The sequence below is a fragment of the Aegilops tauschii genome, chromosome 7 (genome assembly GCF_002575655.3).
Source record: "Aegilops tauschii subsp. strangulata cultivar AL8/78 chromosome 7, Aet v6.0, whole genome shotgun sequence".
NCBI classification, from domain to species: domain Eukaryota; kingdom Viridiplantae; phylum Streptophyta; class Magnoliopsida; order Poales; family Poaceae; genus Aegilops; species Aegilops tauschii.
Window position 1 is genome coordinate 374,353,542 of NC_053041.3, and position 18,929 is coordinate 374,372,470.

Below are 18,929 nucleotides of genomic sequence, written 5' to 3' on the forward strand. Positions count from 1 at the left end.
ACTTGACGACAATTCCCAAATGTCCTCGGGAGCGCTTTGCCTTATATAAGAGTTCGTCCAGGCTTGTACTTTGCTAAAAAAAGAATTGGGCCATCTTGCTGCACCTTAGTTACTTTTCTTACTTGTTACCCGTTACGATTTATCTTATCACAAAACTATCTGTTACCGATAATTTCAGTGCTTGCAGAGAATACCTTGCTGAAAACTGCTAGTCATTTCCTTCTGCTCCTCGTTGGGTTCGTCACTCTTACTTATGGAAGGGACTACGATAGATCCCCTATACTTGTGGGTCATCAAGACTCTTTTCTGGCGCCGTTGCCGGGGAGTGAAGCGCCTTTGGTAAGGAAACATTTATATAGTGTGCTGAAATTTACTGTCACTTGTTACTATGGAAAATAATCCTTTGAGGTGCTTGTTCGGGGTATCTTCACCCCGACCGAAAGAGCGAATAGTTGCTCCTCAACCTACTGCACCTACTGAAAATATTTATTATGAAATTCCTTCGGGTATGATAGAGAAACTGCTAGCTAATCCTTATGCAGGAGATGGAACATTACATCCTGATATGCACCTAATCTATGTGGATGAAGTTTGTGGATTATTTAAGCTTGCAGGTATGCCCGAGGATGTTGTCAAGAAGAAGGTCTTCCCTTTATCTTTGAAGGGAAAGGCATTGACATGGTATAGGCTATGTGATGATATTGGATCTTGGAACTACAACTGATTGAAATTGGAAGTTTCATCAGAAGTTTTATCCTATGCATCTGGTTCATCGTGATCGGAATTATATATATATATAATTGTAGCGACCAGACCTCAAACAGTCTAGTCTCTGTGCATCAGTGTCATCCCTGGATCGGTAATGCTGACACGCACAGTACTTGAAGGATTTATAACAGAGTAGCAATCACACACTTATTACATCGAATAGTTCAAGAGAGAACTCATTACAATAAATATGGTTTCAGGCCATCTAAATACGATAACAGCGGAAGGCTTGGAAGATAAAGTGAGTCCATCAACTCCAATGGCATCACTGAGTATAAGACCACGACCTAAGGCTCCTTACTCGTCGTCTGAAAAGTCTGCAACATGATACGTTGCAGCCCGAAAACGGGTCAGCACATGGAATATGCTGGCAATGTAACACATAGAGAGTAATGAACAGAATAATGCTATCACTACATGCATATTTGGCTGGTGGAAAGCTCTATGGTTACAGTTTTGCGAAAAGCCAATTTTTCCCTATCACAAAGGAATAAATTTTATTTAACTATCATGGTGGTTGTTAAACATTGAGAAGGTACCTCCAACTCAATCCCAATTAAGAACGTGATTAACCCAATCAAATTAAATTAAGTAACATGATGATGAGATTCACATGATAATCCAAGAACTAGATACTCAAGATGTCCATAACCGGGGACACGGCTAACCATGATTAGATTGTACACTCTGCAGAGGTTTGCGCACTTTTCCCCACAAGACTCGATCGCCTCCGCTTGATTTCTCGCACTACATGGTGTTTGAGAAACAGATGACCGAGACACAGTCTTCCAGAAACAATACTCTTTACTCCGGGTGGACAGTTACACCTACTTTCCCCTACATCTGCTAGCCCACCTCTTCAAGAGGTCATGTAACCTACACAACTATGCTAGAGCCCATAATAGCTTGTGGCTGCACACGGAAGTTTCTAGCATGAATAATCTCATGATCCCTTTGGTCTGGGTGGCGGTCCATAGGATGATCACACGGGTACTCCGGGATATCCAAAAATACAGGCAACACTGGATTCTCCAGGTGCCTCAATCCACCCAGATGTAAATTAAAGTAGCCACCCTAAGTTGAACCATTAATTAACAGTCTCACATCTGTCATGGAAAACTCTCAAACCCAATCCATGTCTACGAGCATAGCATAGCAATATAAGCAAACGTAGAAGTAACTCCCAAAGGTTTGATATAAATAAGGCAATAGGTACTACCTCAACTACTTCCCAAAACCCACATTTTAATCAGATCCTAATCATGCAATAGTTTGAGGATTGATCTAATGCAATAAAACTGGGTGGTAAAGAGGTATGATCAAAGTGTTACTTGCCTTGCTGATGATCCGTGAAACCTAGAGACTCGTAGTAGCACGCTTCGCACTCTGGGTACTCTATCGCAAACAAACAATACATACATAAGCAATCAAGCAAGAGTGCACGAATAAAACTCAAAATAAGAGATCTAACTAGAAAGTTCAACTTAAGAACTCCGGTTTGCAAAAAGAATCAAATCGAACGAAGCAACGAAACTCAAACGGCGAAAGAAACAAGCTTCATTTACTAATCTAGACCTAAGTCAAATTTTACAGTGCAAAAACTTGTTTGAGTTGGTTAAACATAAAGAGGGTTTCGAGATGAAACTCTAGGCGCTTGAATCGCCTGATTCCGATAAACGAGCGAAAAGTTAAACTGAAACAAAAATCGGATCAGAAATCACGATCGAAAATAATCGCGGAAAATCCGAGAAAAAGAAAAACTGACGAATAGGCTAACGAAAGAACGTTCGTTGTGTGTAACTATCGGGCGAAAACCGTTCGTTAAAACGAACATACGGACGAACGTCCGCAAAATAAATAAACCGGAAAAAAATAAACCGATCTAAACAAAACCGAAACTAGGGTTTACGAAATAAAACCGATCGGTTTTATAAAAAAAACCGGCAGCTTCCTCTAACTCCGGCGAACGGCTCCGGCGGCGGTGGTTGGCGGCGACGGGCGGCGGGGCGGCGCGGGTGGCGGCGCGGGCGGCGGCGGCGCGGGTCGGGCGGCGGCGGCGGATCGGCTAGGGTTTCGGGTGGGCTGGCGGCGCTGGGGCTCGGGGTCTCGGGCTTTTAAAGGCCGGCCCGAAGAGTCCCGCTCGGGTACGGCCCGGAGTCGGTTGACTTTTTTTTAAAATAATTCGGACGTGCAGAAAAAGTAAGAAAAGAAATACTAAACGGACTCCAAAAATCCCGAAATAAATTTTCCCCGTCCTCTAAAAATAAGCCAGACAAGATGAACATTTAGTTGGGCCTAAAATGCAATTTTGAAAAACGCGTATTTTTCCTAATTCAAATAAAATCAAATAAAATCCAAATAAAATCAAATAGTTGTTTTTAATATTTTCCTCCAATATTTCATTATTTGTGGAGAAGTCATTTTATCCCATCTCATATATTTTGATATGAAATATTTTCGGAGAGAAAAATAATTAAAACAATTGATCCTATTTTCAAAATTTGAGAAAACCCAAATATGGAAATAATGAAATCCCCAACTCTTTCCGTGGGTCCTTGAGTTGCATAGAATTTCTAGGATCGCAAAACAAAATGCAATAAAATATGTCATGCAAGAATGATCTATGTATAACCTTCCAAATTGAAAATTTGGGATGTTACAATAATTTTTGGCCTCGTGAAGGAGAAAGTATCGCTCAAGCTTGGGGGAGGCTTAAGTCAATGTTACATTCATGCCCCAATCATGAGCTCTCAAGAGAAATTATTATTCAGAGTTTTTATGCTCGACTTTCTCATAATGATCGATCCATGCTCGATACTTCTTGTACTGGTTCTTTTATGAAGAAGGATATCGAATTCAAATGGGATTTATTGGAAAGAATTAAATGCAACTCTGAAGATTGGGAACTCGACGAAGGTAAGGAGTCAGGTATAAACCTTAAGTTTGATTCTGTTAAATCTTTTATGGATACCGATGCTTTTCGTGATTTTAGCACTAAATATGGACTTGACTCTGAGATAGTAGCTTCTTTTTGTGAATCATTTGCTACTCATGTTAATCTCCCTAAGGATAAGTGGTTTAAATATCATCCTACCATTGAAGATAAAGTAGTAGAACCTATTAAAGTTGAAGAAGAAACTATTACTTATAATGTTGATCCTATTGTTCCTACTACTTATATTGAGAAACCAGCTTTTCCTGTTAGAATAAAGGATCATGCTAAAGCTTCAATGTGGTTCATAAGAGTTATACTGGAACACCTACACCCTCTGAGCAAACTAAAGTTGAACCTAGTATAGCTATGGTTAAAGATCTCTTGGTCTCTAATATTGATGGGCATGTTATTTATTTCTGTGATGAACCTGCTAGAATTGCTAAACCTGATATTAAAGATAACATAGACCTGTTGTTGGCATGCCTGTTGTTTCCGTTAAAATTGGTGATCATTGTTATCATGGCTTATGTGATGTGGGTGCTAGTGTGAGTGCAATTCCTTATACCTTGTACCAAGAAATTATGAATGATATTGCACCTGCTGAGATAGAAGATATTGATGTTACTATTAAGCTTGCCAATAGAGATACTATATCACCAATTGGGATTGTTAGAGATGTGGAAGTCTTGTGTGGGAAAATTAAATACCCTGCTGATTTTCTTGTTCTTGCTTCCCCACAAGATGATTTTTGTCCCATTATATTTGGTAGACCTTTCTTGAATACTGTTAATGCTAAGATAGACTGCGAGAAAGATATTGTTATTGTTGGTTTAGGGGATATGTCTCATGATTTTAATTTCTCTAAATTTCGTAAACAACCCCATGATAAAGAATTGCCTAGTAAGGATGAAATTATTGGTCTTGCTTCTATTGCCGTGCCTCCTACTAATCCTTTAGAACAATATTTGCTAGACCATGAAAATGATATGTTTAGGAATGAAAGAAGGGAAATAGATGAAATATTCTTTAATCAAGGGCCTATTTTGAAACACAACCTGCCTGTTGAAATCCTTAGGGATCCTCCTCCACCCAAGGGTGATCCCGTGTTTGAGCTTAAACAATTACCTGATACTTTGAAATATGCTTATCTCAATGAAAAGAAGATATATCCTATTATTATTAGTGCTAACCTTTCAGAGCATGAAGAAAAGATATTATTAAAAACTCTGAAGAAGCATCGTGCTGCTATTGGATATACCCTTGATGATCTTAAGGGAATTAGTCCCACTCTATGTCAGTACAAAATTAATTTGGAGCATGATGCTAAACCAGTTGTTGATCACCAATGACGGTTAAATCCTAAGATGAAAGAAGTGGTAAGAAATTAAATATTAAAGCTTCTGGAGGCAGGTATAATTTATCCTATTGCTGATAGTAGATGGGTAAGTCCTATTCATTGTGTCCCTAAGAAGGGAGGTATTACTGTTGTTCCTAATGATAAGAATGAATTGATTCCACAAAGAATTGTTACAAGTTATAGAATGGTAATTGATTTTCGCAAATTGAATAAAGCTACTAGGAAAGATCATTACCCTCTACCTTTTATTAACCAAATGCTAGAAAGACTATCCAAACATACACATTTTTGCTTTCTAGATGGTTATTCTGATTTTTCTCAAATACCTATGTCAAAAGATGATCAAGAGAAAACCACTTTTACTTGCCCTTTCGGTACCTTTGCTTATAGACGCATGCCTTTTGGTTTATGCAATGCACCTGCTACCTTTCAAAGATGTATGAATGCTATATTATCTGATTTTTGTGAAAAGATTGTCGAGGTTTTCATGGATGATTTCTCCGTTTATGGAACTTCTTTTGATGACTGCTTAAGCAACGTTGATCGAGTTTTGCAGAGATGTGAAGAAACTAATCTTGTCTTGAATTGGGAGAAGTGCCACTTTATGGTTATTGAAGGTATTGTCTTGGGGCATAAAATTTCTGAAAGAGGTATTGAAGTTGATAAAGCTAATGTAGATGCTATTGAAAAGATGCTGTGTCCTAAAGATATGAAAGGTATAAGAAGTTTCCTTGGTCATGCTGGTTTCTATAGGAGGTTTATTAAAGACTTCTCTAAAATTTCTAGGCCTCTCACTAATCTCTTGCAAAAAGATGTCCCTTTTGTTTTTGATGATGATTATGTAGAAGCATTTGAAATACTTAAGAAAGCCTTGATTTCTGCACCTATTGTTCAGCCACCAGATTGGAATTTACCCTTTGAAATTATGTGCGATGCTAGTGATTATGCTGCTGGTGCTGTTCTAGGGCAAAGAGCTAATACGAAATTAAATGTTATTCATTATGCTAAAACTCTAGACAGTGCCGAGAGAAATTATGCTACTACTAAAAAATAATTTTTAGCAGTTGTTTTTGCTTGTGATAAGTTCAGATCTTATATTGTTGATTCCAAAGTAACTGTTCACACTGATCATGCTGCTATTAAATATCTTATGGAAAAGAAAGATGCTAAACCTAGACTTATTAGATGGGTTCTCTTGTTACAATAATTTGATTTGCATATTATTGATAGAAAGGGAGCTAGAACCCCATTGCTGACAACTTGTCTAGGTTAGAAATTGTTCTTGATGACCCACTACCTATTGATGATAGCTTTCCTGATGAAAAATTAGCTGTCATAAATGCTTCTCATAATACTCCATGGTATGCTAATTATGCCAATTACATTGTTGCTAAATTTATACCACCTAGTTTTACATACCAGCAAAAGAAAAAGTTTTCTATGATTTAAGACATTACTTTTGGGATGACCCACACCTTTATAAAGAAGGAGTAGCTGGTGTTATTAAATGTTGTGTACCTGAGCATGAACAGGGACAGATCTTACGCAAGTGCCACTCCGAGTCTTACGGAGGACACTACACTAGAGATAGAACAACGCACAAGGTATTGCAATCCGATTTTATTGGCCTACTCTCTTCAAGGATGCTCGTAAGTTTGTCTTGTCTTGTGATGAATGCTAGAGAATTGGCAATATTAGTAGATGTCAGGAAATGCCTATGAATTATTCACTTGTTATTGAACCATTTGATGTTTGGGGCTTTGATTATATGAGACCTTTTCCTTCCTCTAATGGATATACACATATTTTAGTTGCTGTTGATTACGTTACTAAGTGGGTAGAAGCTATTCCAACTAGTAGTGCTGATCATAACACTTCTATTAAGCTGCTTAAAGAAGTTATTTTTTGGAGGTTTGGAGTCCCTAGATATTTAATGACTGATGGTGGTTCACATTTTATTCATGGTGCTTTACGTAAAATGCTTGCTAAATATGATGTCAACCATAGAATTGCATCTCCTTATCATCCTTAGTCTAGTGGTCAAGTAGAATTGAGTAATAGACAGATTAAATTGATTTTGCAAAAGACTGTTAATAGATCTAGAAAGAATTGGTCTAAGAAACTTGATGATGCATTATGGGCTTATAGAACTTCTTATAAAAACCCTATGGGTATGTCTTCGTATAAAATGGTTTATGGAAAAGCATGATGTTATTTGACATTAGCTCACTTGATGAATGGAGAACCCAAGCCTATGAGAATGCCAAGTTGTTTAAAGAAAAAGTTAAAAGATGGCATGACAAGAGGATACAAAAGCGTGAGTTTAATTTAGGTGTTCATGTTTTGCTATACAACTCTCGTTTAAGATTTTTTGCAGGAAAAGTTCTCTCTAAATGGGAAGGTCCTTAGATTATCTAGGAGGTCTACCGTTCCGGTGCAATAAAAATCAACAACGCCGAAGGCACAAATCCGAAGGTGGTAAACGGTCAAAGAATCAAACATTATATCTCAGGTACTCCCATAAATGTTGAGACCAATATAATTGATACCGTAACCCCGGAGAAGTACATAAGGGACACTTTCTAGAACGTTTCAGACTCCGAAAAGGAATAGGTATGTTGTACGGTAAGTAAACCGACTCCAAAACTGTTCTAATAGCAATGTTTCTCCATTTTTGGAATATTTAAAAAATTAGGAAAATTAAAAGTAGTCCGAAAGAGACACGAGGCATCCACAAGGGTGGAGGGCGCGCCCTACCCCCTGGGCGCGCCCCCTGCCTTGTGGCCACCTCGTGTGCTCTCCGGACTCCGTTTTCTTGCACAATACTTATTTTGGTCGGTAAAATTCATTATATAATCTCCCTAAGGTTTTGACCACCGTACCACGACAAAATCCTCTGTTTTTGTTTTGAGCTGTTTCTGCAGCAGATTTAGGGCAAGATGTCTTAGCAAGAGTCGGTCGGTGAGAGTCGGGTATCTCACCCGACACCGGGCCCAAGAGCGTACAACGAAGCTAACCACTTCGGGCAATCAACGGAGGAAGAGATGGAGGCTGACTTGAAAAGGGTGGATGCCATGGAGGAGGATCAAGAAGTTACCTCTCGTCTTCAAACTAGATTCATACTGGAGGAACTTCAGATCTCAGCAATTCCAAATTCGGTCATTCCTCCTCTTATGAAAATATGAAAAAGAGTGTTGCCTTTTCTCCCGCAGCTATGAAACATCCATGGGTGAATGGAGCTCTAGCCGTCACGGGTAAACTTTGCAAGGAAGTAATGGATCTTAAGCAGCAAAATAATAAGCTCGAGGAAGAGAATCACATCCTTAGGGGCATCATCGCCAAGAATATCACATCACCACCTCCAAAGAAAGAGACATAAATACATGGGTATGGGCACTCCCCTTGGTAACTGCCAAGCTTGGGGGAGGTGCCCCGGTATCGTATCACCATCACATCTTTATCTTTATTGCTTTTCTTAGTTCGATCATTTTGGTTATATCTTGATCAAATAGAATAAATTTTTTAGTATGATCTAGCTTTGAGTTTTGTTTCGATCTCTACCTATGTAATCGAGTCCATGAGTTATCTATAATAAAGAATAGTTTTGAGTTGAGGGCTTTGCTTTCGTGCTATGATCTTGAGGGAATAAAATTAAAGAAAGAATAAAAAGATCATATATTGATCTTATGGAGAGTAATGACTTCACATATAAAGAGTATGATGAATAAAAGTTGTTGAGAGTTGGCAAACATGGTTTTGGTCATTGTTGCAATTAATAGGAAGTAATAAAGAAAGAGAGGCTTCACATATAAATATGCTATCTTGGACATCTTTTGTAATTGTGAGCACTCATTAAAATATGACATACTAAAAATTTGATGTTGGACAAGGAAGACAACATAATGGGTTATGTTTTCTTATATTCGAATAGAAGTTATATTGTCATGGATCATACAACATGTTGAGCTTGCCTTTCCCCCTCATGCTAGCCAAATTCTTTGCACCAAGTAGAGATACTACTTGTGCTTCCAAACATCCCTTAAACCAGTTTTGCCATGAGAGTCCACCATACCTACCTATGGATTGACTAAGATCCTTGAAGTAAGTTGTCATCGGTGCAAGCAATAAAAATTGCTCTCTAAATATGTATGATCTATTAGTGTGAAGAAAATAAGCTTTATATGAACTTGTGATATGGAAGAAATAAAATAGACAGACTGCATAATAAAGTTCTTTATCACAAGCGGCAATATAAAGTGACGTTCTTTTGCATTAAGATTTTGTGCATCCAACCATAAAAAGCGCATGACAACCTCTGCTTCCCTCTGCGAAGGGCACATCTTTTACTTTTATCTTCTACCCTTATACAAGAGTCATGGTGATCATCACCTTTCCTTTTTACACTTTTTCCTTTGGCAAGCACTATGTGTTGGAGAGAACCGGATATATATATATATATATGTATATGTATGTATGTATCTATATATATCCACTCGGATGTAGGTTATCATAAAGTATTATTGTTGACATTACCCTTGAGGTAAAAGGTTGGGAGGCGAAACTATAAGCCCGTATCTTTCTTTGTGTTCGATTGAAACTTTGAACCCATAAGTATCGCGTGAGTGTTAGCAATTGTGAAAGATTAAATGATAGTTGAGTATGTGGACTTGCTGAAAAGCTCTTGAATTGACTCTTTCCGATGTTATGATAAATTGCAATTGCTTCAATGACTGAGATCATAGTTCATCAGTTTTCAATGAAGTTTCTAATTCATGCTTTACCTTGTGAATGAATTGTCACTTTAGCATAAGAAATCATATGGCAATATATGTTGCTGTCCTAAAGATAATCATGATGCCCTCATGTCCGTATTTTATTTTATCGACACCTCTATCTCTAAACATGTGGACATATTTTTCGATTTCGGCTTTCGCTTGAGGACAAGCGAGGTCTAAGCTTGGGGGATTTGATATGTCCATTTTGCGTCATGGTTGTATATTCATATTTATTGCATTATGGGTTGTTATTACACATTATATCACAATACTTATGCCTTTTCTCTCTTATTTTATAAGGTTTACATGAAGAGGGAGAATGCCAGCAACTGGAATTCTAGACTGGAAAAGGAGCAAATATTAGAGACCTATTCTACACAACTCCAAAAGTCCTAAAACTTCATGGAGAATATTTTTGGAATATATAAAAAATATTGGGCAAAGAAAGCACCAGAGGGGGCCACCTGCCATCCACAAGGGTGGAGGGCGCACCCTACCCCCTGGGGCACCCTCCGGTCTTGTGGGCCACTTGGTAGGCCCCCGACGCCCATCTTCTGCTATATGGTGTCTTTTGACCTGGAAAAATCAGAAGGAAGCTTTCAGGACGAAGCGCCGCCGTCTCGAGGCGGAACTTGCGCAGAACCAATCTAGGGCTCCGGTGGAGCTGTTCTGCCAGGGAAACTTCCCTCCGGGAGGGGAAATCGAAGCCATCGTCATCACCAACGGTCCTCTCATCGAGAGGGGGTCAATCGCCATCAACATCTTCACTAGCACCATCTCCTCTAAAATCCTAGTTCATCTCTTGTATCCTATCTTTGTCTCAAAACCTCAGATTGGTACCTGTGGGTTGCTAGTAGTGTTGACTAGTTGGTGCTAGTTTGTTTATTCGTTGGAAGATAATATGTTTAGATCCTTAATTGTAATTAATACTCCTCTGATTATGAACATGAATATGCTTTGTGAGTAGTTACGTTTGTTCTTGAGGACATGGGAGAAGTCTTGTTATAAGTAATCATGTGAATTTGGTATTCGTTCAATATTTTGATGAGATGTATGTTGTCTTTCCTCTAGTGGTGTTATGTGAACGGCGACTACAAGACACTTCACCATTGTTTGGGCCTAGGGGAAGGCATTGGGAAGTAATAAGTAGATGATGGGTTTCTAGAGTGACAAAAGCTTAAACCGTAGTTTACGCGTTGCTTCGTAAAGGGCTGATTTGGATCCATATGTTTCATGCTATGGTCAGATTTATCATAATTCTTCTTTCGTAGTTGCGGATGCTTGCGAGAGAGGTTAATCATATGTGGGAGGCTTGTCCAAGGAAGGGCAGCACCCAAGCACCGGTCCACCCACGTATCAAATTATCAAAGTAACGGATGCGAATCATATGAGCATGATGAAAACTAACTTGACAACAATTCCCATGTGTCCTCGGGAGCGCTTTGCCTTATATAAGAGTTCGTCCAGGCTTGTCCTTTGCTCCAAAAAGGATTGGGCCATCTTGCTGGACCTTAGTTACTTTTGTTACTTGTTACCCGTTACAATTTATCTTATCACAAAACTATCTGTTATTGATAATTTCAATGCTTGCAGAGAATACCTTGCTGAAGACCGCTTGTCATTTCCTTCTACTCCTCATTGGGTTCGACACTCTTACTTATTGAAAGGACTACGATAGATCCCCTATACTTGTGGGTCATCAGATGTCAACACAGAGAATACCAGGATGGCAACGGAACAGGCTCAGATCGCAGCTGAGTTGGAGCGTGTAAGGGTAGAAGCTTGGCGGTTAAGCCTGGTTCAGAATGCCTCTAGTGCAGTTCTTCATGGAAGGCACCAGACTCGCCCGCCTTTGGAGTATGATCCCATGAATCTGTTCAACACACCAGGGGCAGGGACAAGCACTCCTGATGCAAGGGTGAATCCTCAGTTAAACCCGTATGGACCTGGAAGACGGGCGGCGGCTCAACCTCGCCAGTCTGAGCCGGCACGGAGGGAAGATCGGGTACCTAACCCGACCCCCAATCAAACACCGCCTCAACGTTTCTTGACACCACCACCTGGGCATTTTCAACCCGGTGGATAACATGTTAGCGGTGGCAACACGGTTGGCGGCTATTTCGATCAAGGGCGAGTCACCGGTTGCAGTGGAGACTCAGAAGCAGTGGAGCTCCTTCAAACGGCTGTTGCGTAGCAGGCGGCTTACTCATATAGTCGTAATCATGTTCACTCCACCCTGCGTCCAAGTCAAAGTTACAGCCAGCGTGTTGAGTCGCCGGCGGTGTCCAGCAGCGAACGACATCGCAACCCGCCCTGTGATGATAATCTACTGATGAATGCTCAGGCGATTGTGGATCAAGCTCGAGCTCGTTGTGAGGTGGAAGCAGAGGCTTAGCAGGGGGCTTATCAGCAGCCTCCGATGACCCCTTCAGCCTCCGTAGGGGCTGGGATGATTTCCAAGACAGTTGGAGTACCGCGTTTAGTACCGGCTTTGCGTAATGAGCGTCTGCGCAAGGATTTCAAGGGCCCTCCTAAGGTGCCTAATTACACAGCCGATCTCCCTCCTGAAGGCTGGATTGAGAGTTATGAATTGGCCATGGAGATGTTGGATGTCAATGATGCGGTCTGTGCTAAGTATTTTACTATGATGTTGGATGGGTCAACTCGTACATGGTTAAAAAGCTTGCCTGCTAATTCCATCAACTCATGGGCAGAATTGAAGGCGCGTTTCATAAAAAAAAAAATCAAGGAACATGGAAGCAGCCTCTGACGATTATTGATCTGGATAATTGCGTGCAGCATGAGGATGAGTCGGCCCACCATTGGTTCCTGTGGGTCTCGGCTATTATTCACTCGTCGGATAGCATTGTGGCGGGTCAAGCGGTTCTGGTCTTGGAGAAGAACTTTCACTTTACCCCCCTTAAGCAGAAGCTTGGGCGGCTTAAGCAGTATTGTAATGATATGGGTGAGCTCATGGTGACTCTCATTAAGTATGCATATTCGGATAATACTAAGGACCCTGGTTCTGATGATGAGAAATACAACAAGGGAAGAAGAGTGGCAATGGTAAGGGGCAGCAGCAGAATATGGCAGGGAATAATGGCAACAACCAGGGTAATGGTGGTAAGCGTAGACACCCCGATGGTAGGTTAGATTTATTAGCTAACACCAATGCTGGGTATAAGAACCAGTACTGCAATGGTAATGGTAAGCCGCCCTTTGGTGGCACAAAGCCTTTTAATCTTGAGGCGGCGCTTAATGACCCGCTCCCAAAGCACAGTCTTCCCAACAAGCCATTTACTCATGCCTGGAAGGATTGTTGGGTTATGAGAGAGTCCATGAAGTACAACCTCAATCAGAATCATGGAAATAATAATGGGCCACCCGGCGGGTCCGGATTCGGCTCTCACGGGTCTGGCTTTGGCGGCGATGGCTCAAGTTCTGGTTATCTAGGTCAAGGTAACCAGGGTGGTTATAACCAACAGTTTTGTCAGGGTAGCCAGCAGCAAGGAAATCAGTCAAGTTATCAGAGTAATCCAAAGCAGCTCAATAGTGGCCAATATCATGTCTTCACCACAAGTCTTTGTAAACGAGATCAGAAGGTTCACAAGCGTGCTGTCAATACTGTTGAGCCCGCAGTGCCACGATACTTATGATGGTCAGAGCATCCGATCACGTGGAGTCGGGAGGATCACATGCCCCGGATTGATAATCCGGGTCATCTGGTGTAGGATCGAAAGTAGGTCTAGAGGGGGGGGGGTGATTAGACTACTTGACCAAATAAATATCTAGCCTTTTCCCAATTTAAATCTTGGCAGATTTTAGCAACTTAGCACAAGTCAAGCAATCAACCTACACATGCAATTCTAAGAGTGTAGCAGCGGAAAGTAAAACATTGCATATGAAGGTAAAGGGAAGGGTTTGGAGAAGGCAAACACAATGTATACACAGAGAGTTTTGGCGTGGTTCCGACAGGTGGTGCTATCGTACGTCCATGTTGATGGAGACTTCAATCCACGAAGGGTAACTGCTGCGCGAGTCCACAGAGGGCTCCACCCACGAAGGGTCCACGAAGAAGCAACCTTGTCTATCCCGCCATGGCCATCGCCCACGAAGGACTTGCCTCACTCGGGTAGATATTCACGAAGTAGGCGATCTCCTTGCCCTTACAAACTCCTTGGTTCAACTCCACAATCTTGTCAGAGGCTCCCAAGTGACACCTAACCAATCTAGGAGACACCACTCTCCAAAAGGTAATAGATGGTGTGATGATGATGAACTCCTTGCTCTTGTGCTTCAAATGATAGTCTCCCCAACACTCAACTCTCTCTCACAGATTTGGCTATGGTGGAAAGATGATTTGAGTGGGAAGCAACTTGGGGAAGGCTAGAGATCAAGATTCCTGTGGTTGGATTGAAATGTCTTGGTCTCAACACATGAGTAGGTGGTTCTCTATCAAAAAATGAGTAGTGGAAGTGTAGGCACGTTCTGATGGCTCTCTCCCCAATAGAGAAGGGGGTGGAGGGGTATATATAGCCTCCACACAAAATCCAACCGTTACACACATTTGACCAACCTTGGTCAGAACGAATAGAAGAACTCGGTGAGACCGATTCAGTTCAAAATGTGAACGTTAGAAATCTCGGTGGGACCGACATGATCAACTCGGTGGGACGGATGTGCTAGGGCTAGGGCAAAACCTCATCTCGGTGAGACCGATTGCATGAACTTGGTGAGACTGATTTCAACAATGAGCTAACAGAGAGTTGGTCAGGCAAACTCGGTGGACCGATCGCTCATTTCAGTGAGACCGAAATGTTACGAAGGTAAATAGAGAGTTTGCAATGCGAACTCGGTGGGACCGATCGCTCATTTCGGTGAGACCGAAACGTTACGAAGTGTCGGTGTATAAAAAGAGGGCCACACTTTTGTACCCCTTTACCTGTGCACGGGCAGTCGAAGCCGCGCCCACGGTCACACCAAGCAGAACAAGGGAGGTGAGCCAAGGTAAGACCGAAGCCCAAGATAATCAGAGCAACGCCAAGGCCGAGACCACAAGGAGCAGAGGGACGAAGCAGGCTCCCCCGGCAAGACCCTTGCCGGGGCAGCCTCAGTAGCCCCGGCGAGACCCTTGCCGGGGCAGCTCGCCCCACACCAATAGAGCAAGCCACCCTTGAGCCCACGGTCCCCAACGCCATCATCCACGTGGGGCCAGGGCTCGGGAAGGCACCTCTGTGGTGGCATGCAGATCTTTGTGAAGACATATTCAAGATCAGATGAGGATTAGAAGACGACGATCCTCCGCAAGATCCTTGCCGAGGAAGGCCACCAGACAGCGCGCCACGGCAAGACCCTTGCCGGGCCACACGGCAAGACCCTTGCCGGGCCGCCCGGCAAGGCCCTCACCAAGGACGCCAGCAGGGCCACCGCCAGGCCCACATCAACCAAGCTTCCACCACCGTTCACATGCCGCTACCAGCCCAACCAGCTGGGCGGGCACCTGCGTGGCAACATGCAGCCCCCAGGCCAACTCATCGAGCGCCTGCGTGGCGGCATGCAGATCTTCATGAAGGCTCCACCACTGCGCCACCTCAGCTGCCTGCCTACATGGCGCCGCACGCATCGCTAGCCAAGGCGCGTGTCGAAGCAAGGAGGAGCGGCGGACAGACGGGACGGGCCTCGCCCCCCTCCCAGATAAAGCAGGGGGACACCTAAGCTACGCATTAAATGCGTCTTGTCCTGTAATACGAGCGATAAGTGATAACCCACAAGTATAGGGGATCACAACAGTTTTCGAGGGTAGAGTATTCAACCCAAATTTATTGATTCGACACAAGGGGAGCCAAAGAATATTCTCAAGTATTAGCAGCTGAGTTGTCAATTCAACCACACCTGGATAACTTAATATCTGCAGCAAAGTATTTAGTAGCAAAGTAGTATGAGTAGTGGTAACGGTAACAAAAGTAATATTTTTGGTGTTTTGTAGTGATTGTAACCGTAACAACGAAAAAGTAAATAAGCGAAGAACAATATGTGAAAAGCTCGTAGGCATTGGATCGGTGATGGAGAATTATGCCGGATGCGGTTCATCATGTAACAATCATAACATAGGGTGACATAGAACTAGCTCCAATTCATCAGTGTAATGTAGGCATGTATTCCGAATATAGTCATACATGCTTATGGAAAATAACTTGCATGACATCTTTTGCCCTACCCTCCCGTGGCAGCGGGGTCCTAGCGGAAACTAAGGGATATTAAGGCCTCCTTTTAATAGAGTACCGGACCAAAGCATTAACACATAGTGAATACATGAACTCCTCAAACTACGGTCATCACCGGGAGTGGTCCCAATTATTGTCACTTCGGGGTTGCCGGATCATAACACATTGTAGGTGACTATAGACTTGCAAGATAGGATCAAGAACTCACATATATTCATTAAAACATAATAGGTTCAGATATGAAATCATGGCACTCGGGCCCTAGTGAAAAGCATTAAGCATAGCAAAGTCATAGAAACATCAATCTTAGAACATAGTGGATACTAGGGATCAAACCCTAACAAAACTAACTTGATTACATGATAGATCTCATCCAACCCATCATCGTCCAGCAAGCCTATGATGGAATTACTCACGCACAGCGGTGAGCATCATGAAATTGTTGATGGAGGATGGTTGATGATGACGACGGCGACGAATCCCCCTCTCCGGAACCCTGAGCGGACTCCAGATCAGCCCTCCCGAGAGGTTTTAGGGCTTGGCGGCGGCTCCGTATCGTAAAACGCGATGAATCCTTCTCTTTGATGTTTTTCTCCCCGAAAGTGAATATATGGAGTTAGAGTTGAGGTCGGTGGAGCGTCAGGGGGCCCACGAGGTAGGGGGCGCGCCCTAGGGGGGCAGGCGCGCTCCCCACCCTCGTGGACAGGGTGTGGGCCCCCTGACGTGGATTTTTCTTTGAGTATTTTTCTTATTTTCCAAATAGATGTTCCGTGGAGTTTCAGGTCATTCCGAGAACTTTTGTTTCTGCACATAAATAACACCATGGAAAGTCTGCTGAAAACAGCGTCAGTCCGGGTTAGTTCCATTCAAATCATGCAAGTTAGAGTCCAATACAAGGGCAAAAGTGTTTGGAAATGTAGATACGACGGAGACGTATCAACTCCCCCAAGCTTAAACCTTTGCTTGTCCTCAAGCAATTCAGTTGACAAACTGAAGTGATAAAGAAAAACTTTTACAAACTCTGTTTTCTCTTGTTGTTGTAAATATGTAAAGCCAGCATTCAAGTTTTCAGCAAAGATTATGACTAACCATATTCACAATAACACTTAGGTCTCATGTTTACTCATATCAATGGCATAATCAACTAGCGAGCAATAATAATAAATCTCGGATGACAACACTTTCTCAAAACAATCATGATATGATATAACAAGATGGTATCTCGCTAGCCCTTTCTGAGACCGGAAAACATAAATGCAGAGCACCTTTAAAGATCAAGGACTGACTAAACATTGTAATTCATGGTAAAAGAGATCCAGTCATACCCAATGTAAATTAATAGTAATGAATGCAAATGACAACTGCGCTCTCCAGCTAGTGCTCTTTAATAAGAGGGTGATGACTCAACATAAAAGTAAATAGATAGGCCCTTCGCAGAGGGAAGTAGGGATTTGTAGAGGTGCCAGAGCTCGGTTTTGAAATAGAGATAAATAATATTTTGAGCGGCATACTTTCATTGTCAACATAACAACCAAGAGATGGCGATATCTTCCATGCTACACACATTATAGGCGGTTCCCAAACAGAATGATAAAGTTTATACTCCCCCTCCACCAACAAGCATCAATCCATGGCTTGCTCGAAACAACGAGTGCCTCCAACTAGCAACAGTCCCAGGGGGGAGTTTTGTTTGCAATTATTTTGATTTAGTTTGCATAAAGCATGGGACTGGGCATCCCGGTGACCAGCCATTTTCTCGTGAATGAGGAGCGGAGTCCACTCCTCTTGAGAATAACCCGCCTAGCATGGAAGATAAGGGCAGCCCTAGTTGATAGATGAGCTATTCGAGCATATAAAACAGAATGTTTATTTGAAGGTTTAGAGTTTGGCACATACAAATTTACTTGGAACGGCAGGTATATACCGCATATAGGAAGGTATAGTGGACTCATATGGAATAACTTTGGGGTTTAAGGGATTGGATGGACAAGCAGTATTCCTGCTTAGTACAAGTGAAGGCTAGCAAAAGACTGGGAAGCGACCAACTAGAGAGCGACAACAGTCATGAACATGCATTAAAATTAATAAACATTGAGTACAAGCATAAGTAGGATATAATCTACCATGAACATAAATATCATGAAGGCTATGTTGATTTGTTTCAACTACATGTGTGAACATGTGCCAAGTCGAGTCACTTAAATCATTCAAAGGAGGATACCACCCCACTATACCACATCACAACCATTTTAATAGCATGTTGGCACGCAAGGTAAACCATTATAACTCATAGCTAATCAAACATGGCACGAGCAACTGTAATCTCTAATTGTCATTGCAAACATGTTTATTCATAATAAGCTGAATCAGGAATGATGAACTAATCATATTTACAAAAACAAGAGAGGTCGAGTTCATACCAGCTTTTCTCATCTCAGTCAGTCCATCATATATCGTCATAATTGCCTTTCACTTGCACGACCGAACGATGTGAATAATAATAAGAGTGCATGTGCATTGGACTAAGCTGGAATCTGCGAGCATTCAATAAACAGGAGAAGACAAGGCAATATGGGCTCTTGGTTAAATCAACAATAATGCATATAAGAGCCACTTCAACAATTTAATCATGGTCTTCTCCTATCGACCCCCAAAGAAAAGAAAAGAAATAAAACTATTTACACGGGAAAGCTCCCAACAAGGAAAAAGAAGAACAGGAAGTCTTTTTGGGTTTTCTTTTTAATTATTACTACTAAAAGTTACTACTATTTTTTTGGTTTTTCTTAAAGTTTATCAAACACACAAGAAGAAAGCAGAGTAAAGAAAATAAACTAGCATGGATGTTACAGTGAAAGATTATGAGCACCGCC